The 23666-nt window shown below is 45.6% G+C and overlaps 1 protein-coding gene across 5 annotated transcripts in view; it reads right to left on the bottom strand.

Annotated features, from left to right (window-relative positions):
• The window catches only part of sema6e (sema domain, transmembrane domain (TM), and cytoplasmic domain, (semaphorin) 6E), a 113819-nt gene that overhangs the window by 81470 nt on the left and 8683 nt on the right, over positions 1–23666 (bottom strand). For all 5 annotated transcript variants that reach the window (XM_042108376.1, XM_042108375.1, XM_042108378.1 and 2 more), the window contains exon 2: positions 18892–19002. The gene's annotated coding sequence lies outside the window, so the exon portion shown is untranslated. The remainder of the gene's footprint in view (positions 1–18891; positions 19003–23666) is intronic.

Here is a 23666-nt window from a genome sequence, read left to right as displayed (position 1 = left end):
GAGGGAGGGAAATGAGGTGAATAGGGTAAGAGCAAAAATAAGTGAAAAGAATAAGAGTCAATTGTGTGGATAATTTGCAGAGTGCAACTCTATCTACTGTAAGCCATCTTTATTGACACAGTCACACAGCAACTCCATGCTTGTAAAGTTCGCAGTCGGAAGAAGACATCCGAGTCTGACCCCATAACCAGAGAGACGTGAACTTTTAAGCTCGCTCCAGGCATGCATGCCTTTCCTTGGCCCACTCGCTATGCAGCCTGGCAAGGATCTCCACAGAACTGTGATGCATGCGTCTGGGGGAAGAGTGCCCTCGGGCTGGGTACCATAGGAAGGTCAGAGCGTAGATAGAAGCAGCCAGCTGAGTATAACATGCATTCAGCTTGCTTGCCATGTCTCAGCTCCTGCCTGTGCTGTAGCTGCCTTCATACTCCACTACGGGTCAAGCTGCAGGGTGGGACAGTCTAGAAATAGCCCAGTATATGGAGGGAACCCCCCAAATACAGCAGAAAGGCCCTCAGAGAGATTCCACATGGCACACCACACGTCTGGCCTCACAGGCGGAGTAACTGAGAGGCGACCGCATGCTAACCAAACATGCTAACAAAACATGCAAGCCTTTGCTAGCTCAGTAAAGGCTCTTTGTACAAATGGACCAAATGTATGGAGAAAGCCAGAGAGGAGTGTTCAGCTAGCAGGTTCGGTATTAAGGCTATTGGCAGGGAAACGGAAACCGCTTCGGCCCTCTTGTTTGATCAGTTTTAATGGCTGTTTGATTCAGTGACAAGCAAAGCCCTGCAGGATTTTCCCCGACGCAATAAATCACTGTCCAGTTCTACGGTTTCACAAACACTAGCCTCGCCAGCGCCGACTGCCTCCGCCCGCGAGCTGCAACTCGCACCGTAGGTGCAGTCACTGTGAGACAAAGCAGAGATGGCGGGAGTAGGGGGGCTTGATTAGAGCAGGTATTAGTATGAGATAAAGCAGCATGCAGTCTCTTCAGAGAGGTTTTGAGAAGGCTGGAGCGGCTAGAGTGACTGAGGGTGTGTGTGTGTCTGCGGGGGGGTGAGTGTGTGTGTGTGTGTGGGGGGGGTGTTGCTCAGAGGGAGGGTGGGATGATCTTACTGATCGAATCTGCTCATTAACCTTGCACGAGCTTAGGGAGAACAGAAGGAGGGGGGCGAGGGAGAGAGAGAGAGAGAGAGAAAAAAAGGAAAAGAGGGATGAATTAATTTAATGAAAGCTCCAGCCGTGAGAGCGTGCGCTCTCGGAACGCTCAGGCCCCCAGAGTGAACCTGCCAGATGGGCTGATAGGACTGATCAGAGCGCTGTCCGCGGAGACCAGGAAGATATATTTAGGGAAAACATTAAGGAGAGGGGGGAGAAAAGAGCGGGGAAATGATTATCAATTTTGCTATAGTGGCTCGGTTGTAGGAAGGTCATTGTGTGTGTGGATAAACTACTAGTAGTGGGTTTTAGTAAAAGGGGGGGGGGGTGGCGGGTTTGGGGCGTTGGCGAGAGGGGAGTGGGGGGGATAAGCTTATAAAAGGATGAGGTAGCAAAGCCCATAAAAGGTTAATCTAGTGAGATTGATTGGGAGAGTACGCAGGACGGGGACTTTAATGGGAGCTTCCCTGGGCACTACAGACGCCCCTGACAGCTAATCAAAGAAAACAACTTAGCGGCAACTTTAGTGCGTGCTCGCTCGCATCCACCCTGAGCCATCGACTTCAAATGACAAGCAGCAAGCACCCCTCCCCCACCAGTCTCCCTATCTCTCTCTCTCCTGTCTCTCTCTCTTTGTCATGTGTCTCTCTCTTTCTCTCTGTTCTCTCTCTCTCTGTCCTCTCTCTCTCTCTCTCTCATCTCGTAGGTGGGCTCTCTCGTCGCTGCGCTTGGTTTGCTCCACTGAGGCGTCAGGGCCGGCATCCTTCCGAGAGGTGTCCTAGTTTTGGCTGTGACACCGCATGATAGCCATCTTTCATGGAGGGTGATGCCAGCTCCCCCCACCCTCTCAACACGCATGCACACACACACACACACACACACACACACACACACACACACACACACACACACACACACACACACACACACACACACACACACTAACGGGCTAATTTTTCCTGTCTATTGTTTGCGCCTTGCAAGAAATGACAGCTAAGAGCAGCATTTCTATCAACCCTGTCACCAGGCTGTGCGTACGATAAGAAGGCAGAAGAGGACAGGCTTATGTATATTCACTGTGTTATGATTGCGTCGCCTCCCCAGCTGAGTGTTCCAAAAGCGCGCCGGGCCGTTTCTCAAAACTTATCATCGTTACGCCACCTGTCCCTGACACCACACCGAATTTCAACTGAAGTTAGAAAAAAATAAAAAAAACTTCATAGAGTGTCATGGAGGTAGGATTACATCAACTTTGGGCAAACATATCTAGGGCAAGTCGAAGCTTTTGCATTAGCCCCCTCCTCCTGAGCTCGAAAACAGCCAGACACTCAGTACTGAATAGAGGAGAGCATAAATGACCTGCATTAATGTCAACATGTCCCCGCCTGCGTCTCAGTGCGCTACAGTGGCCCGCATTATTTCAACAATGGAGAGTCTACCTATTGCTCAGAAAAGTACTATTTGAACAGACAAATGCACAGAAAATGACACAAAATCATGACTATTTAATCGTTCATTCACTAAACTGCCCAATTTCACTGCCAATCTGGTTAAACTGCCCTAAACGCATCAGAGTTAAGTGGAAATGTATGACTGCCACCAGCCAGCCACTCAGAATCTTATATATTTTAGACTAAAGACTCAGCATTTATGCATGAGGCTTTGCTTCTTTAAAAAGCAAGTGGTTCACAAGGCACACAAACACCCTACCCACTGCTACCCACCGAAGGCAAGCACTCTTTGTCCTTATCCCCCTTACCTCTTCTCACAGTTCTACAAGCTTATTTTTCTCACATTTTTCCCCAATCTATTTATTCCCTGCACCTCAAATGCAGCACACAAAAAGCACACGGCTCGGACTCCACTGGACACACTCTGACAGACCTGCTCTTGTTCCCCAGGGGTTCCGACATTGGCCATTAGGAACACAGTCTCCATGGATACGGCTGCTTGCTTGTGCTGCAAAACGGACAGTTTCGACAGAGGCCCAACCACGGGGATTGGGGGGGTGGTTAGGGGGTGGAAGAGGACAGAGTAGCATGTGCCGGCAGACACATTCACACACACACACACACACACACACACACACTCTCTCTCTGTCTCCAACTGCTCAGAAAAAGGCTGGTGGAGTGTGCAGTGGTGGTGGTCGCCCCTCGGCTCACATGTGCCGAGCTGCCAGTATTGACGCTCAAGGTGCGTCCCTAAAGATCTCTTCAAATGCATCAAGTCCACGTCCGTGGCTCCTCACTGGACACTAAGGTGAAGCGAAGCTGCAGAGGGAGGGGGCTTGAGGCCAGGGGACTGCACGGCTAATTACGCCTGAAATGCAGAAATGCTCCTGTCTTAAAAATGTCACAGCCCTGAGATGCTACTCGGGGGCAGAGAGAGAGAGAGAGAGAGATAGAGAGAGAGAGCGATAGAGAGAGAGATAGAGAGACAGAGAGAGAAAGAGAGAGCGAGGGAGGGAGAGGAAGAGAGAGAAAGAGGAAGGTAGAGGTGACCGGCAGCTTGATGGATTTGGGCATTTATTTAGCCTTCAGTCAGCAGCTCAAAGGCTCCCCGCCTTCTCTCTTTCTTTCTCTTCATGTTTCTCTCTCTCTCTCTCTCTCTATTTCTCTCTCTCCTCTCTCAGCCACTCTGTGCAATCTCGCCTCTTCCATTCTGCCGTGTACTCTGTGATATATGGCTTCATTTCAAGCAGGGCCTTTTTGCCAGAATACGATTACAATCTGTTCAATTGTGCGGAAAAAAGATTGATATAGTATAAAAAGGGAGGAGGGAAGGGAGGAGAGAGAGAAAGAGAGAGAGAAAGAGAGAGAAAGAAAGAGAGAGAGAGAGAGAGAGAGAGAGAGAGGGAGCAGACAGTAGGCTGGAAATGGTTTCCACGGTTCTTAAGATTCCCTCTCTTCCGTTCTCTCTCCATAAAATGTTCAGTATACAGAGGTGCACACCTGCACACTAGTGCACCTGAGAACAGGGACTACGCATAAAAATGGCTCCCACCCTTCAAAAAAAGAAATAGAGAGACTGTTGGAATGAGAGACGGCGCTGCGAATGTAGACGGATGTGCGCTAACCTTTTAAATGGCAGGCCTCGTTATCGGGCTGTCTTTATTCCTTCAAAAGGGCAGAGGCAGGGATAAAGGCAATATCATTAATAGACGGGAGAACATCGAGCTCTGACACACACACACACACACACACACACACACACACACACAGAAAGACAGAGTCTCTGAAGAGCTGGAGCTGCCGCACGACCACAACACCACCACCGCCGCCGCTGACAAAACTGTCCATTCAACAACATCAACTTTGCCAGCAGCCAGGAGTAAACAAGTTAACAAAACAGCAGTATGCCATTTTGGCTTGTTGTTAGTTATCAGATATGTCCATTTCTACCCGTTCTGTGGCTTGTGATACAACTGCTGTCGACAGCACTTAGCAAGACGCTTACGGAAGGGCAGTGTGTTGAGAAAACCAGTATACCGCTGAAATGACACTGGATCAGCACAAGCAGACATCTGAACACCTGAATTCATTTGAAGAGATCTTTAGGGTTTCCAGAAGGGTAGTATAGATAAGGCCAAAATGTTTATATTTCTGTTTTGCTTTATTTAAAAAAAAAAGATACATTTTCACTTTTATTTTCAGCATCTACCTACTGTACATACATTAAAGTGCAATGCCCTGCATTCTGGATGCCATCTCTTTGTCTCAAGACTAAAAAGCACAGCTTCTTTTCCTTTCTGTGAGTTTGGGAACTCATGAACTCCTGCAGTCCCTTGTTCCAGATGAGTGCTGGGAGGGCAAAACAGCACCAACCAGACAGAAGTCTGTCACACCAATAAAAAGAAGAAGTCAGTCCTTCAGCAACTAGCATGGTTACACTCTGCACAGTGGAGCAAAGCACACCAAAAGAATCCTCTCCTTCACTTTCTTTAAGAAGAAAACACATAGGACATTTTGATAGAGGAGCAGAGACTGCATAGGGAGGGTGAAAAAAGGAAACCTGTCCAAAGTCTGGGGAACTGAATGCTTTACAAGCTGGCTGCCTTCCCATGTTTCTCCTTAGTGTCAAAAATCTGTTTTGAGACACGCAGGAGCATGAGGAAACCCGTCTCCTCGCCGAATGACTGCGGACACTTTGCAGTGTTGCTTCATGTTGCTCTGTATTCCTCAGACACTCGGGGACAAGCTCATGGATTATAATCCAGCACCTCCGTGGGGCCGGCAGGGCTGTAATCTGGGGAGACTGTCGTGGTCTGTGGCCTCATGTTACATAAAGAGGTGGGATGTGTCAAAGCACCCAAATGCATCTGCCATCAGAGAGAATGGGATTTTTTTACCTTTTTTCTGTGTGCCTGCATGCCTGCGTGCCTGTGTGTGTGTGTGTGTGTGTGTGTGTGTGTGTGTGTGTGTGCGTGTGTGCGTGTGCGTGTGTGCGTGTGAGTGTGTGTGTGTGTGTTTGTGAAGTGCGGTAATGAGCTCTCAAGTTCCTACTGCTCAATGTTGTGCTGAGGCCTTGTTTATCTCCATCTGTGGAGCTGTGTGGGCGTGTGAGGAGCGTGGGAAAAAAGAGCTCGTGCTGCGGTGAGAGTGCACTGGCAAACACCCGTTATGGAGCTGAACGCACCCATGACCCACCTGCTTGCTCTGCACCAACGGCCTCAGAGACTAGACAAAGATCAGACATGTTGAGAAGAAACAAGACATTGGGTACCAATTTTACTCACTCCATCAAACTCAACAACACTGTAACAAACCTGGCATATTTCTCGACAGAAGATGAAAACATCTCCAGATAATGACAGCGTGCATCTAGGTATGCACTTAACTCAGAGTAAGTGAAAAAAAAAGCGACACCCGGACCCTTTTTTCTCTCTGAAAAGCTATAATCAATGTGTATTTCTTCGGCATGTCAACAAAGTCTCCCAATTTATATTTATCCAATTATCAAAGGACAGATAACACTTGTGGCATTTGACTGATCGTTTTGTCTTGGGCATCATTACAGAAAGCACCACCTGCTTTTCTATAGTGTGTCCTTGGCTCGCATCGGAATCAGTGTAAAAAAAAAAAACACACACGCAAAAACATGCAATCATTCCTGCCACAGCTCCTCAGTAACAGCCATGGATGAAGCCCAGGCACAGAAAGGAGCTTTTCTCCAATGACGCAGCTGATTTGAATATCAAAACAGAATGTAAAACGGTGATTAAAACCCAATTAGACAGCATAGCGCTGAGAAGTCAATTAGGATTTCTGAGGCACCAGAGAAAGAGAGAGAAAGAGACAGAGAGAGAGAGAGAGAGGTTAAGAAAGAGAGAGAGACAGAGAGAAACAGATGGCAAGGTGAGGAGAGAGCATCAGAGGCGCGGCCTTTGGGCATGGCCTGTGGGTGACACAATCAGTATGGATGCCACCACGGGGAGCCAAAGGAGGGGGGAATAAAGACAGGCGTCAGACAGACAGTCCTCCTTAGCGCAAACACGGAAGGAACGAAAGCGTATGGTAATCGGCGCACTCTCGGGAGATAGACAGGTCCTCTCCAGGTCACCACTGAAGGGAGGAAGAGGGACAAGGAACAAAAAGATGGGAATTGACAATGCGCTTTCCCCCCCATCATAAACTATCCATAAATAATGAGTCATTTGCATTGGCTTTTAGATTAAGATGAGAATGCATGTGGAGAGTGGGGATTTCTGCATGGCAGTCCGGTCACCCCCTCAAAAAGAGCCTCTTTTTTTGGTTCCAAATGTCTTTATTATGCAGTCCCAGTGCACCCTCCCTGACCACACTATTCCTCACTGATCCTCCCATTCTTTATTAATGCAGTCATAATGAATGTGGAATATGTGGAGAAAGACAGATAGAGAGATAGACAGAGGGAAAAGAGAGATGAAGGGACATACGGAGAGAGAGAGTGAGGGGAGAGAAGGGGGAGAGAAAGAATGAGAGAAAAAGGGAGTGAGTGAGTGAGAGAGAGAGAGAGAGAGAGAGAGAGAGAGAGAGAGAGAAAGGGGGAGAGGAAAGTGCCCTCACGTCAAAGTCGGGTTTTTGATCACTCTCCCGGAGCCACAGGGGACCAGCGTGGTGGTGTTGAAATACAGCCCCCTCTGACTCGCTCTCCTCCTCCTCCTCCACCTCCTCCTCCTCCTCCACCTCCTCCTCTCGCAGAGCCAGATCCAGCCACCAAGGGAGCACAGTGAGGCACGTTCGGCATTATGCAGCGCTAATCACTCCCTTGCTACCGACTACAACAGAAACACTACAAACACCATCCAGAGAAATCCCACCAAAAAGCTCCCAAAGGCAGTTAAGTGAAGAGCTAAGTGGTGGGAAAAAAAGATCCGGAGATAAGAAAATGACAAATCATGTGCAGGTGCTGCCACTCATTGACCCTGAGCATTAATTATTAAGCTAGGGTTTAAATGAATAATACAACATAATAAAATGGTATTAAGAGGGTCTTTTTGAAAAATGATTGAGGGAGTGAAAGTGGTGGAGGCTGCCATATCAGGTGAACAGTCAGGAAGAAAACAGTAAAAAGCCAATGCTGCCTTCTGATCAATCTGCAGCTCTAGGCAAGGTGTAGGTGCACACCAGACTGCTCTCTGAGTGTTGTTGCAGCAGGGAAGCCAGAGTTGGGACACACAGGGACACACACACGGTCACACGCATCCTTCAAGACAAACCACAGTGTCAGTGAGTGTTTACTTTTGAATGGCCCCCAACCTCCCCACCCCCCCCACCCCCACCCCCACCCCCACTCCACCAACCCCCAGGAATCCAGAAGAGCTGTCAGGGCTTTGAATATTCTTCCTCGTGGGAAAAACTCTTTATCTTTCACAAAAAAACGCTCATCAGAGTTCAGTGCCGTTTAAAAGCAGTAGTTGGCGTGTTTATCAACGCACATGGTTTATTTATAGTAACAATTGCCGAGCCACATTTGCATGATTAGAGGGTGGTGAATGGCGGAGGCTACAGCTAAAGCAGAGCAGTTGTGGGGAAATTGCGAGCAAATAGCGCTTTCTTTAGCATTTCTCCTGTAAAGCAGCTTGAGCTCAGTACAAAAGACAGGTTTCAGCAGAGTTGATTTTGGGCTTATGCACTTCGGCATGCGTGGACGGCATTTCCATTTGAAACAGAGGACTGGAACACATCAGAATACTCTGCCTGACAGATCAAGAAGGGAGGTGCAGGGTGGAGAGTGCATGTGCGTGTGTGTGTGGGGTGCGGGAGGGGGTTGGGCTGTTAAAAAATAAAAACGAGAAAAACTTGTTGAGTTTGGCTTTAGTGTTGATGGGCTTTTATGTCAACAGACAAGAACCTCCCTTACCAGCCTCTCTCTCTTTTTGAGTTCTCAGGAGAACTTCTGTGGCACTTTATCTGTCTTACATAGTTTTGTGTATGTGAGAAAAGCTGGGGATAAGACATTAAAGCTCTCCATCAGAACGTAATCTCACCAAGCAGAGCAGCCTGGACAACGGTTTATTCCAGCCCTGGTCTGGCACGGGTCCGACCTGATCTGGCGTAGGTCCGACCTGGTCCGGCACATCTAAGCCAGATCAGGGTCAGATTTTTCCCAAACTGTGCCACTATCTGGGGCACCATCAAACACAGTCCTCTATAGACCCGTTCAACAATAAAAACAAAAACAATGCATGAACGTTCTATTTGGGCCCCAATCTACTTCCTCTGCATTAAGATAACATATGGAATGTTAAAAAGGAAGTCTTGTGGGGCCAACTATGATGCTGATAATGGAACTCTCTTGAAAGGGTCTATAGTACAATGCAGTATTTGCCCACAAACTAACCGAAAGCCTCCCTCACTGTTGATGCTTTATGGTGTGTCACAAATATGTCATTTGAAATAAAAAGGGGGAACAGACATGTATGCTTTCAATGGAGCCTGAAAAAGAATCTGCCTGAAAGCCATGGACTCTCTCTTTGAGAGACACAAGTACAAAGTGCTTTAACTCCCCTTTCAGGCACCACAGTGGAGAGGAAAGCACTGTTAGCCTGCTGGTGAGAAGCCCATTCAGGTTCAGGTGTGAACAATCTGCACTCCATGTGAAACACTATTGATTACTGTTTTTCTTCTTCTTCTTCTTCTTCTAAATACAGTCCTTGAGTATGAATGGGCCAATGGCGACATGACAAATGATAGCCAAGTAGCAAAAAAAAGAGAGCAGGAGAAAAAGCAGTAAGGAGAGAGTATGAGACGAGAGGGAAAAAAGAAGACAATATTCACTTAGCCTCTCAGAAAGAAGCCAATGTGTTTCCCCCAGTAGACTAGTGCCCTTGGGCACTTGAGGGACACTTGTACCTGCTTGCTCCCTTTCAGTGAAATTCGCTCCATGGGTGGTTCCTCCCTGGCTGCCCCTGGAGCCTGCAAGACATGTTCACAGCCCTGCCTGCCAGAGATTCCCTGCGGACGGACTCATATTGGCCTTTTATCCCGCGCCACCTCCATGCATGAAAGGGAAATGAAAGCCAAACCCCCCCCCCCCCCCCCCCCCCCCACGGAAACCGGCTGCTAATTGTTCGCCCACCTCGGGAAGCAATCAAAGATGGCAGGAGGTTTTTTTCCCGGGCACTGCAGTACTGTGATGTGCCTCGCTGATGAACGACACGTAAAACCTGGTGCCGTTCTTCCTCTTGGCTTTATCCAGCAACCACGAGACCGATGCCAGGCACATTCTGATGTTGGCATAACATTTGCTCAGGGAACAGCTGAATTTGCTACAGTGTTTCCCTACTACCAACCAAACAAAACCAACACATCTGCTAGTTACGGAACCAGGACACAGACAGAAAAATCTGTTCTGGAGCAAATAGTTTATTGATTAGTTGACCATGCCCTTAAGAAAATATAATTGCATAGGAAAACAAATGAGATAACAACACTGCGACTGCTGCTGCCAGCACTCGCCAAGGGGCTGGATCACTTGAAGTGACAGTTAAAGAACACGTGCATGCTGCATGGTAATGAAGTGTTACTTAACAAATGCTGCTAAACGAGTTCTAAGCCAGATCCTGTTTCAGCAGCGTGTTTGCTTCCACCCTGTACTTTAAGAGTAGCAGCTCTTGAGTGTTGGTGTATTGAAAGCATAGGAGATGGGATTCTGCTCTACGGCTTCCGACCCACACCAAAGGCAACAGAGAGACCAGATGCGGGACACCTCTGCAGCAAAGCGCTTGACAGGGCAATTAGGATGTAATGGAATTGAGGCTCTCCACTTCAGGAGCAGCACCTGAAGTCACCATGGAAACGCAGATGGCAGTCTCCGTTTTTTTTTTTTTTCGTTTTTTTTTTTTACTTTTTTCAATTTGAAACACTTTTGTCAGAGAACTCTGCCATGGTGAGGTGCTTTTTTGGAAGCCATTTTCACTTGTACCTCTGAACATCCTTCTCTCACACTTTTTTTGTCCCCTGTCTTCTCTCTTGACTGAAATGATCCCTTCAAGCACACCACCTGGATAAGGGTTGCAGCGGGAAATAAAGGTGGAGGGCTGCTAAGCTTTGTAACACGTTTCAGCAGCTGAACCCAACAGCAATTACACATAGCCTGACACATTCAGAACATGGAGCAAACTGCAGCTCATTGAGGAAACCAAGGCAATGTGTTATCAAATAAATATGCACACAGTGCAGGAGATGCTCAATAATACATGGTAACAAAAAAACAAATAAGAGACGAAAACTCAAAGTCAAAAATAAAGGGAAGCAAAGAGATCTAATGGAAATCAATAAAGAAAGGGTGAGCAAAACAAGACATGGCATTACCAGGGCAGACTAAGCCTTAATGAGCTGATTGAATGAGGAAAAGAAAAGAAATGGCTGAAAACAATGACTGTGCTTGGCAGGAAATGAGCAAAAACAACCTCATAGTGGGGTTGCCTTGGTCACATAACATGGCCTGCAGAATAAATTGATTTCTCAGACCAACCTTGACCTTTCCCCTGCAACTCCATCCACCATCCGCCTGCTGCAACTCCATCCACCATCCGCCTGCCTGCACTCAGTCGGTCCACTCAGGTGTACACATCAGCAGAGGCCACCACCTCTCCACCCTGAGTAAGGGCAGTAGGGTGGTGGTAGAACTTGAAGGTTGAGGGGCAATTAGCAATTAGCAGAGAACAGTGGATGGGTGACAGCAGGAAATTGAGTGCAGGGAGGAGAGCTCTTAATTAAGACAAATGAAGATTGAGAGCTTTGACACACACACACACACACACACACACAGCCAACATGATCTAATCGATGTCCATGAGCCAACAATGAAAATAGGGGGGTTGATGTGTTGGGAGTGGGGGGGGGGTTGGAGGGGTCTCCAGTGGGAGAGATTTAGTGATCACGTCTGCTTGTGTTGACCTCTAGGGATCAAGCATTCATCACAAGGTGGCAGCAGAGGTCATGAGGGGAGGTGGTCTGAACATGGCCTGTTTTGTGACCTTTGGCCTCACCGCCGGGTGTCCCTGTGGCGGTTGTGTGTGTCGCAATTTGACAGCAGCCAACAGCAGCCAACAACAGCGAAAGCCGCGTCTACCCTCGACTGGTTCCCACGATGGCGGCTTGGCCTGGCTGGCAGGAAAAACGCTCCATTCTCTGAGCCAGCTCTTTGCCCCTGGGTGACACTCTTGCACACACATGCAAAACTGTCGTGCCATAACAAGACAGCATCAGGGAGAAGAGGGCTGAGAACAAAGAATGAGATGAACAACAACAGCAGCGATTTGAGAAATACACATTTCTCAAAACCTCCTTAATGAAGCCCTGGTGGGGACCGGAGAGCACTTTGTATATTCTTGCAAGCAGTTCCAAACCGCTCCGTTTCATAAGAAAACATACTTTTGCTCTTGGATGCAATAGAAAGCAATTAATACAGTAATGCAGGCATGGCGGTGCCTTGGGGGTTCCTCCATGCAAATTATCTCAAAGGTAATTTGGAGAAAGTTGGAGAGAGACATTGGGTTTAGCTTAAGGCGGCCACTCACAAACAACAAATCCCTTTATGGCAACAAAGGAGCTCATAAAAATGTTATTATGCAGGCTAACCTTGGTTCACAACGCAATTAACAGTGTAGATTTCTGATTATGAAGTTATACTTCAAGTTGAACCATTTTGACCTTAAAAGTCAAAGCAAATTAACTTTAAAATGGATGGAAATAGCTAACCTTTCAATTTACTACTCTGCACAGTGCAGCGAACACACACGCACGCACGCACACACACACACACGCACACGCACACGCCACACGCACACGCGCACACGCACACGCACACACACACAAAAGACACCCTGTTTGTTTTGTTTACTAATTCCACAAGCAATTAAACTGTCATAACAGTTAAGGTGTACGAAAGATCTCTGCTGGCTTCTTCTATTTCTTCAAGAAAGGGATTAACTGCAGCAACACAGAAGTGAAAAGTAAGCTCTGATAAACCCTTGAGGAGGACGACTTCACTCTGTTAATCAAAGAGTAGCACTCGCCACTGTCAATATCGCTGATCAGACTGGTTTTTCCACATTAACGAAACAACTTCATGAGCCTCTCTGCTAGCAGCATTAATCTCCTGCAAAAGCCCTCTTCTCTCTCTCTCTCTCTCTCTCTCTGTTTTATGCCCTGATCAATAAACGCTATCTCTCCCACCCCAGGCAGAGAGTGTGGGAACCGCACTCTTTTTTTTTTTTACGCTGGACAGCTTTTCTCCAGAAGCACAAGGTCTATATAACTCGGCAGACACAGGATAAAAAACATATTAAGCTCCCGTTTGTAAAAGCTGTGGATATTGTGTTTTAAAAAAAACACCAAAGAGCAGTGGCGGCTTAGAGACTATATTGCACAATTACCGACTCATTCTTTTAAAAAGCTGTAATGCTGCCAGGATTTCACCACAGCTCATTCACTTACAGCAATATGTTGCCCTCTGTAATAATTGCCTGGTTTTGCTCTTGTAAACAGTCATTATACAGAAATTCTTCTTTATGCAATACATTGTTTTGGGTGTTTTCATGTCTGCTGAAAAATGTTGAGGCGCTCTGAATTGGCAATTGTTTATAAAAAAAAATGGATGTGTGTGTGGGCCATGTTAATGACTGCTTAATGTGTTCCTTGACAGTATAGTAAAACATGCTACACTATGCTATGGTCTGCATTCAGTCAGCAGTGTAGGCATCTGAAATAGCACCTAAAAGTAAACAGACACAAAAGCAAATATCAGACTAATACAACCAAGCTTCTTTATTTACAGCATTTTGTATTCATTTCTTTGTGTGTTTGTGTGTTTTCTCCTTTGATTTGATATGTGAAGATTTGTTTTTCTTCTTTTGCTGACGGAACTGAACACTGAGAGAGCCATACAGGTATCCCTGGTTAGACCTGAAGCTTCTCCTATCAAAATGAGCTTTTCACTATGCGGGGAATAAAATAATCCTATGCCTTAGTACGCCACTTAAGGTAATTGCAAGCTTGTACTCTGTCTGCTGGAAACAAATGAGGAGCCCACAAGGCTTTAATCAGAGCTGACAAATAACACTTATGATATTGCATAGCTGTTTATAATTGTGTGCTATAGGGAGATGTATAAATTATTATAACTTTATTAAATATACTTATAGTTATAGATATATATAGGACTACAGTAGAAGGCAAAGCAAAGTAGTTATGATGCATCATAAAACTGACAAGTGAGTAGGCAGATCTTGACATATTTATAATGCATTATTCAGATTAAAATTGAAATCATTCATAATTAGCTGTCATAATGCATCATGAAGTTGGTTATGACGACTTGTGAATAATTAGTGTTAATTTTGTCACCTATTTTTAATTTAGTCTTAGTCTTAGTCTTGTGACGAAATGTCCTTTTTAGTCTTTGTCATATTTAGTCATTCAAATATCATTTTTGATAGTCAAGTTTTAGTCGACTAAAAGTCTCGTCATTTTAGTCTAGTTTTAGTCAAAAGAAAACTAAAGGTATCTTAGTCTTAGTCAGTTTTAGTCAACACATTTTAGTCTTTTTTTATAACAAATTATTTCTGATTACCATTTGAGTCAAATAGTGTTTCACACATCTCAATTTTCCAATAATATTGTGTGTCCACAGGGCTACTCGTCTGTTATAATTACTCATTCTGATTTATACAGTTATAGCTCGGCTGGGATTTGACCATAGACAGTAAAAGATTTGACTGGACCACTGTCATATTCGTAGACCAGTGTTTCTCAAAGTGTTGTCCGTGGATCACTGGTGGTCCGCAAGCTATCCCAAGTAGTCCGCGAGCAGACGTGGTAAAATATAATATAGATGAGTTGTTTGCAATATTGAACCAACCAATGTAAAAACAGTTCTGCAACACTGTCTATGTAAGATATGCCAGTTTAAATCATACAGTTTGAATCCACACAATAAGCAAAGTGGTTCAGTGAGTAGGCCTATTGTGTAGACTAATTATAGGCTACTGTTGAAGTAGGTCTAATCTTTTTTTTTTTTTAGCTAGGGTTAGTTTAGTGGTCCTGAAACTGAAAAAGTTTGAGAAACACTGTCATAGGCCAAAGTATTAATGTTTTACTCCGCCTCGCTAGATGGCGATATGCGCCCAAACACAACACATTCCCCAATCAGACTCTCCATCTTAGCCATAGCTAACCTGCTAGCGAACTTTCCATATTAGCTTACTTGCTAGCAAACTTTGCATCATCAGTCTAACTAGTTAAATAATTGACATTACATGATGAACATTTTCGTATTCTGGGGGATATTAATTCGACATTCTGGGGGATGTTAATTTGTATGAGAGAAGCTTCAACTTTTGGGTATGTAGTATTGTGGCATATAGCTTAGGTAGTTAGCTTGCTAACTCTTGCAGAAATCTCCAGTGTTCTTGTTCCATGTAGTTTCGTGTTGCAGCCACAGGGTTGCAATAACAGCACGTGGACTAGCCTACAGGAAAGCTGTTGCGTATGAACTCATTCGGAATATTTTGAAAACATAACAGCTAGATGTTCTGTCTTCTCATTTTGTAGACGAAAATGAAGAGAGATTTTATCTTAGTTTTTATTTCATGCAAAACATTTTAGTCTCGTCTTTTTTCGTCAACAATAATGCATCTTAAGATAGTCTTAGTCAGTGTTTCAGGACAATACTGCCGTCTCGTCATCGTCTCGTCTTAGTCATGAAAAAAAAGGTCGTTGACGAACATATTTCCTCTCGTCTCGTCTGACGAAATTAACACTACTATAGATGGTAATAATGAGCATTACAATGCTTTATAGACACCTTATAAAACATTATGAATGCATTCATAAGGCGTTATAAATACAACCTTCATAGAAAGTGTTACCGAAATAAGACATACAGTGGATGGATACTACACTAGGAAATATGTCTACTGTAGCTCAGACCCTAAGTTGCATATGAGGCATCTCACCCACCACCCATTTTGTCTGAGATCAGGCATGTTTTTAGGGAATCAGAGACCTCCTATTCTTGTGACCACAGCAGAACGTGCTTACCCAACGAGTCTAGCGGTTGGAAACATATGGGGTTAGATTGGGAGCAGCGTGACTGTGAATACATTCAGTCACGCAACTACCCTGTAAAAGTCTCTCTCTTTCTCCCTGTGTTCAGATACTTTAGACAGCAGACAGTAGTGTAGCGAGCCTGTTTCCAAGCATTACTGAAGCACATGAATCACCTTCAGTGCCCAGTCATAAAGACCAATGCTTACCTAATGCTTACCTTGCTTGCATCTTTCATCAATAACATAGTTGCAATCGAAGTTGAGAAACTCTAATTTTGACCTTTAATTTTGACGAATTTTATGCCTCTCACTGCGCTTAAAATCAGCACTGGAATTAAATTTGAATTTTTTCGCAAGATAAGGATTTTACGGAAATACCTATTTTAGCATGTGAGGTTTTTTTTTCCACAACAGTCTGCTAAGCTCTGCGGGCAAGAAATCTTTCAGTGAAGCTGTGACGCTCTCCCCCATCACCCTACCGCAGCCCTTCTCCCTAATAATGTGCATTTCACTTGGCAGGCCCTCTTTTAAGTGGAAATGCCTCCACATCCACACGCTTGCACGGAGAAGGGGGTTCAGAATGCAAACAAGGGGTTCTAATCTAATCCACTGCCAGACAGGGAGCCTCCTCTCACCATCTGCCAAGTGGACTGAAGGAGCTGGCGCCCTCATCCCCGGAGGCTCTAACAGTCCGCAGCATTACCATAGAAATGTGCAGGTGGCGATTTAGGGGTGCTGGTGGTGCTGGAGGTGGTGAAGGCAGCACAGAGTGACCCACAGACTTTGCGATTGCAGTGGACCTTGGCCCTCGCCTCTCCTTTCTCTCTCTCCAGTGTTTCAGGTCAGCCTTCCTCCTTTCACTTTGAAGTTCTCTCTACCTCCCTCTCCCTCTCTCTCTTTCACACTTGCCAGCAAAAGGCTTTATTTATATATATATTTATATATATATATAGGGAGGGCAAAAAGAGAGTCTGCAATCTCACAACCATGACCACAGGATTAGCACAACCCTGGGGGGAATAGGAAGACGACAGGGGGTGTTCGTTAGTGCGGTGAGCACACCACATCCCCCCCCCCCCCACCCCAACCCCCCGCCCCCACCACCGGCTTGGGCTGGGCTACGGGGGGGATTAACAGACGACTCAGGCAGCAAAGAACACCCAGCATCGGTCTTTCGCCTGGTTCCCCGGAAACCAATTTGTGCGGGAGAGAACAGAACGAGAGAGTTGGCTAATTCAGCCAGCGACGGCCTCCCCATTTCAAATTCTCTTTTTGTTGTTCGGCGCGATGCGTCCTCAGAGAACCGCATCTGGGCCTGCGTCTACATCTAGTTTCAGCAGCGGCTCAACTCCCTATGGAAAACAGCCATCCATGAAGGTTACATCACACCGCATACCATGCTCTTCATTGACTTAATTATCATTCACTGTCAAGGTACACTGAGCCAGACGATATAATAATTACCTCTTTGTCTCGGACGGATTTTATAACTCCTCGTTTTTATCATTAATTGCATGGCTGGGCACTGGTGATGGGGTGGGTCAACGAAGTGACCAGGGGCTGAATTGCCACAGACCCCGTCGGGGCTGGAGGTAAATACAGCATGGGAGAGGACAAAGAGAGGAAGGTAATGAAGGGTGGCCTCCACTAACAGGGGTGATAAACTGTGACAGGGGAACTTTACAGCACAATAAAAGAGGGAGGGGGTGGGGTGGGTGAGGGTAGAGAAGGCCCTGCTGTCAACGGCACGCACTTACACGGTGAGAAAGTTCTCCCTCTGTCACACTATCTGCAAGATAGCCAGCGGGCATTCACACTGTTGTCCTGAGAAAGTGCCTGAACAGTTTTGGCGTGGGGTATACTACATGCTTCAACAGACCACCTCAAGTAGTCATGACAATACCGCAATATTCATCCTTTGTATTTTTATTGCTAGGCTGTGCACTACTCACGATCAAATGACCATTTCTATTTGCTAAACAAGCAGGCCTTTGATACAGCTATTTCATCTGTTTACCACAGAAAATCAGGTCTCAAAAACAGCAAGTTGAACAAATTGAAGGCCATCCTGCTACATCTGTTTCAGAGGGGTAATAAAAATGAGTTGTGTTGGCTGGCATGCAAGCTGAGCTGTTTCTGATGGAGCATCTTCCTCATCGTTTACTGAAGCTCCTTTGAGATACTCACTGTGCCTTTCTCTCTCGCTTCACCAAGGCCGTTTGAAACCAACTTTGACCGGAACTGGGAGATTAGGTGAGGTGTGAGTGCTGGGACGTGAGGTGGCCTAGCACATCCGAGTTCACCCGACTTAATAAAGCCAGTCTATATCTACCCTGGGGATCTCCTCAACCCCAATTATATCCCTGACATGTGTCCCTCTGGCTCTCCCACGCCTCCCCCACCCCAACCCTGCAACCTCCCGCCCAATCAGATTACAGAGCTCTGGAGCATCAGGCCAGCAGCACTCAATCCTTTTGACGTTATTTGGAGAAGACGCCTTTGGACCGTCACCCGTCCGTGTATCCATGCCAATTAGCCCAAGGGCACCCACTTGTGACACCCACACACAAGAAGTGTTCTACTACATCAACTGTGTGGAGTTTTAACGAAAGCAAGTGAAAACAACACAAAGTTTCCGCGTGATGGAGAAGCACTTGAGGACACTGGGTGTTTTGTCCGCTCGGCCGATCCTTGGCATACTCCAAGGTCACGAGCAAACCTGCATCTGGCTAACCATCTGCTCCCCTGCACCCCCAGAGATGTGCTGTGACTGTCACACCTTAGCATTGTCCTTTGGTGTCCTAGTGCTTGACTATGGCATTTGCCATTGGCTGTCAGACTGGACAGGATGCCTCGACAGACTCCCTAGGCACCAACTTCAGAGGATCTGTCCAGTTGTCCCACAGAACAGCAATAAACAACTGAGAAGCAGGGCACAGGGCGTTTCTTTTGTAGAGCCCCAGCATGTGGAGGTTGCTCATAGCAACACTTTTAACCCTCTTATATTTACAGGACATTGTGTGTGTGAGAATGAACTCTACAGTTTGCTTCTGAGAGGCAGTTACACAATACAATACCAACATATCACCCATGACTAATGATTACAGAATAATCCCGTCAGAAAACAGACAAGGTGTGTAATGGGCAAACAACCCAAAATAACTCCCACTCAAAAATGCATAGCTTCTTACCAGGTCTTTCAGCCTCTCCGACTGCTTGATGCCAGTTTGTTGGTTCTCGGGCAGAAAACGTGGGATGGCGGTGGGATCGGCTACTTCATTGAGCTGTGACTTGGGATCGACCTAGAAAAATGCAGAAAATGAGACAACATGCTAAGACAAGGAATTGTTGTGAAACAAATTTCCCCTGCGCATGCCAAAGATATACCCAAAACGGCAATAAAAACTGCTTGAGAAATTAACAAACTGTCCTAATGGACCCAGATATAGCCTATTTTGTGTTGTCATTTACAACTTTTGGCCTTAATAACTAGCATTTAGAGTTTAATATGGCAGTCTGCAGAATTTAAATACAGCCCAGAGTGTAAGAACACAATTAAAGTGTGTTTTTTGTGTGTATAGGTACTAACACATGGAGACAGCAGAGAAGAGAAACATAAGCCCTAATGTTACAGAAGTCTAAGCATTTAACATGCATAATGGACTGATTTCAACTCAAATCTTCCCAAATCCAAAGGAGGAGCTGGCCAAATCTCAGGGCAACCCAGAACGCAAGCTGCTCCCCCAATCTGCTCAACATGAAGAAGGCCTTTCATAGCCAGCATGCAGCTTCAAGCAGAAACCGTGATCCTGGTCAGCGCAACTCACACGCAAACATCCTCATTCTACTGTGACTGAAATGCCCAAAGTGAACAGATCCAACGAGCTTTTTTTTCTGAGCAGCGGAGATGCTCAATTTAAAAAGTCTGTTTGAAAGCAATGTAAGTTTGAAAAACGGCCTCATCTGAACTGCAGGTAGGTATCTTCAAATTAACTTACTAGTTGGAATTATTTAAAAGAAACTGAATGAGGTTGTGCCGTGTCTCACAATATAAATTATAGATATGTGGAAAGTTATGAAAGCATTTACTTGAAGAAATTTTGCAAATGGACAGTGACACCTAAGCATTGGAGAAGACGGGGGACTGAAAATCCAATGATAACAAGATAGTGATCGATAGCAGCGCCTCATCTGAGCCAAGATGCTCGTCTCTGCCAAAATAACACTGGACTGCACTGTCTCTGGAGGAAAGAGAAATGTGCCCCTCCTGTCCAAGTTCCCCTGGCCCCGGCAGAAAGGTTGATGATCCTGGAGTAGGTGGGAGATGAGGGTAACATTCCTGTGGAGTCTTCAGAGACAGGGCCCTGGATAAGCCCACTGACCAGCTGGCTGCCACATGCTTACGTGGGGTCAAGTGAGGTTAGAGAGGAGTAGCCATGTGCTGGACTTTAAAATCGCACAGATTTTAATACAGGGAGAGGTGCCGCTCTGATGCACACTCAAAGTGCTGAAATTGACCTGAATGCTAGGCTAAAAATATTGAGGGAAAATTCTAGACAGAAAGAGAGAAAACAGCCCACCAGTGTCAATAATAGGCTTAATGGAATTGGCGTGATACTCTCGGGCAGCTTGCCAGAGGTTTATTGTATTTTACTCCACAACGTTGCTGTACTGAATTTCATTCGGGTCGATAACATGCAATGGCTGCAATCAGAGGCAAAGTCAAATCTATCTTTTTCTTTTTTAATGCAAAATACAACAAAAATGGCCTCCTGTTACTGTAAATAGTCATGTGTGTGTGTGTCTGTGTGTTTTTTCTGTGTGTTTTTTCTGTGTGTGTTTGGACAAAGCCAAACATTCCAGTTACTCTGGAATTATATTGATGGTACAAAAATGTCCAGGACTACACCGATTATTCCCCAGTGCCTCGCATCTTGGTTGTAACAAGTGATTTGTTGCAGTTTCCTAACGAGGACAACAGATAATAAACCACCTGTTTGACCTACCAGAACCTGATTGGTGCGCAGAGGCAGACCTGTGAAAGTCATTCTTAAAGTTATTTGGCCTGAGCACAGGAAAATCCTGGAACAAGCTCTCCTGGCTTCTGACCTACCAGACTTTAAAGGCCTCCAACAAATTGCATATGCATGGGGCCAGGTTGCACAATCAAGGCAGCCTTTTAAAGTTTATCTCACTGCTCTTTAAAGGGAAAATTCTCTCATTTCCAAAGCATTTCACCCAAAAGCCAACATCAAAATAAAGGGAGAAAAAAACGCTCTGCCCCAGAAAAAAACAAACATTGGAAGTACTTACAAGGAAACAAACAATCAGCAAAGGCTTTGGGATACCAGCTTCAGCTTAATCGTCTCTGATTATACAAAGCTAGCAGAACAGAGAAAGGCAATTCCACCACCAGTCGCAAGATTACATTACGGTTCAGCCTTGGTCCAACCTCCACCGTACAACAATGTATTTCACTCCCAGTCCACACAGCATATACCCTCCCAACCGCAGCACCAGTGCTCTGTGAGAGAAGACAGAGGGAGGTTTGGACTGGAGTGGCCCTGGAATGCTGCTTAAGTTGGGCCACGCCATTTCATTTTCAAAACAAACCAGTGTGATAAGCAGCATTTCAATCACTCTCCACGCTGAGGGCTATGCAAGTCGCAAGGACTACATTACATGTTCATATCATGTTCCATGAATCTGGTGGAGACACCGCAGAACAGAGGGCAGAAGGAAACAATAGATAGATAGATAGATAGATAGATAGATAGATAGATCGATAGAGGAGTAGATATGTGAGAGGAATAGAGAAGAGAATAAAGAGAAGAACAAGAAATGTAGAGACGAGAAGAAAATAGAAGAGAAGAGAGTCCCGGGTGGAAACCCAGCGGTCACCCCGCGTCCAACCCTGTTTGATTAATCACAGGCCCCAAGGCGGGGGGACTTATCCTCTCATCATCCAGGATCAGGCAGCAGGGAGGGATCACAGAGGAACATTAGGGGCGCTGGATAACATATCGCAGACAACCAGCTCACCAGAGCACCACCCCAATGCCTCACCCCACACACTCCAAAAAAACGTAGGCAGCATCAGGTTACAGGCAAAAAAAAACTTTTTTTTTTTGGACTTAAACCACTTAATTTTTTTTCCCAAATTCAGAGTGAGATTTATTCAGATACTATTTCTTCAAGTAATTTTTCAGGTCAAAAAAGTCATTATCACCTAATGTAGTCTATGTGTGATAAAAAAAAAGCTCACAGGACCAGCCCCACAAATTAAAAAAGTGACATGGCGCTTCAGCAGCATCAAGCCCACCTAATGTAGGCCTAGGAGACGTTTTGTCCTCCTCCACTTCATAAAAAATATCATTATGCATTTTTTACTGAGACTATAAAAGAGCAATAGTCCCGTGAGGACTCTTGTAGGAAGTGAGTTTGACAAAGCCTTTTGAATTTGTCACCATTGAACGATACTATACTTCATGCTCCTTTCAAGGCTTGAGCAAATATGCATCTCACAATCAGAAAACAGCGAAGCTCCTTCTCAGCAGCAGCGACAGTCCAGCAAATGTGTATTTACTTCCATTTTATGGCTCACACATTTTTATATTAAATTATTTTCTGCCAGCAGGAATGTTCAGGAGGTAAGGTAAGGGGTGTGAGAGCGGCACCTGAGGCCCACAGCCATAAACGTCAGAGGAAAAGCAAACGGCAAACCAGACAGCCTACAGCCTTTCTGACCAACTAGCCCCAAGACCAGACTAGACGGGGCTCTCTCGCGAAAGTCCGAAGACCATCACCAGGCTCCGACCGCCATGCATGTTTCAGATGCTGAGAGGATGCAGTTGCCGGCTAGCCTGCCTTTCTGCTGTCTATTAAAAGCAGGCATGTGGGTCAGGGCTGTATTTCAGACTTCGGCCGACCCGTCCGCTCAGCACAGGACCCCGCGGGAGGGACAGACGCGCTGTGACTACCCCTCCACTTCACATCACCATTTCCTATCTGCACACTTAACTTGTTTTTGTCAACTCTTTCCTTCTTCTCCGCTGCATTCCTTCTCTCTTTCTCCTTAAGTCATGTCACCCGCAAACTCTCTCCTTCGCTCTCACACACTCCTCTCTCTCTCTCTCTCTTATTCTCTCTCTCCAAGTCCACCCCTTCTCGCTACTTTTATTGGACAAATTGCATGACCCCTGTTGCACCCCCCCCCCCCCCAACACTGCGAAGAAAACCAATCTATTTTGTATTCAGGTCACACATATTCAGCTGATTAACTTCTGAACCTTGTGACCTTGCCAGACTTTGTTGGGAGGAAAACTGAGATTTGTCTTAGTGACATTAAGTCTGCTCTTTGTCTACAAAAGGGGGAGGAGCAAACTCTGCTCCAAACCAATGAGAAGCAGACATGTTTGCTCTGGCTTGCCAAGTGCCTGAGCAATGAATAAATACATACAGTAAAGAGTAAATCAAGTACAAGTCCTGCGTCACATTCTGCCCTCCCTCAACCTCTGCTAAGACAAAGGAAAAGAGAGGAACACTGAAATGAGTTTGACACTCATAGAACACACACACACACACACACACACACACACACACACACACACACATACACACGTTGCATGCACTCTTAACTCTGCAGCACAGTGTGACAGATCCTCCCAAGGCAGAGCTATCCCACTTCTTTTCAGATGGGTCCACAGGGGATGCTATTAACATAGAATAATTGCGAAGGAAACTATCCTGTTAATGCAATACAATATCATGAGCATGGGGGAAAAAGACATACAATTTACCATTGTGTCCCCTCGTCCCAAATTTACTGCCAATCTATGATATTACAGATTTATGAAGGATATCAGACTGTTAGCTTAACTGATGGAGCATTCAGCTCTATAATAACCAGGCCATTGCACACTGCAAGGCTGATTAGCAATCCTCTACCCTGTAAAGGGTATTATAA

The sequence above is a fragment of the Alosa sapidissima genome, chromosome 10 (genome assembly GCF_018492685.1).
Source record: "Alosa sapidissima isolate fAloSap1 chromosome 10, fAloSap1.pri, whole genome shotgun sequence".
Lineage (NCBI taxonomy): Eukaryota > Metazoa > Chordata > Actinopteri > Clupeiformes > Clupeidae > Alosa > Alosa sapidissima.
The sequence above is the reverse complement of the archived record's forward strand: the minus strand, read 5'-3'. Positions and strand labels throughout refer to the sequence as shown.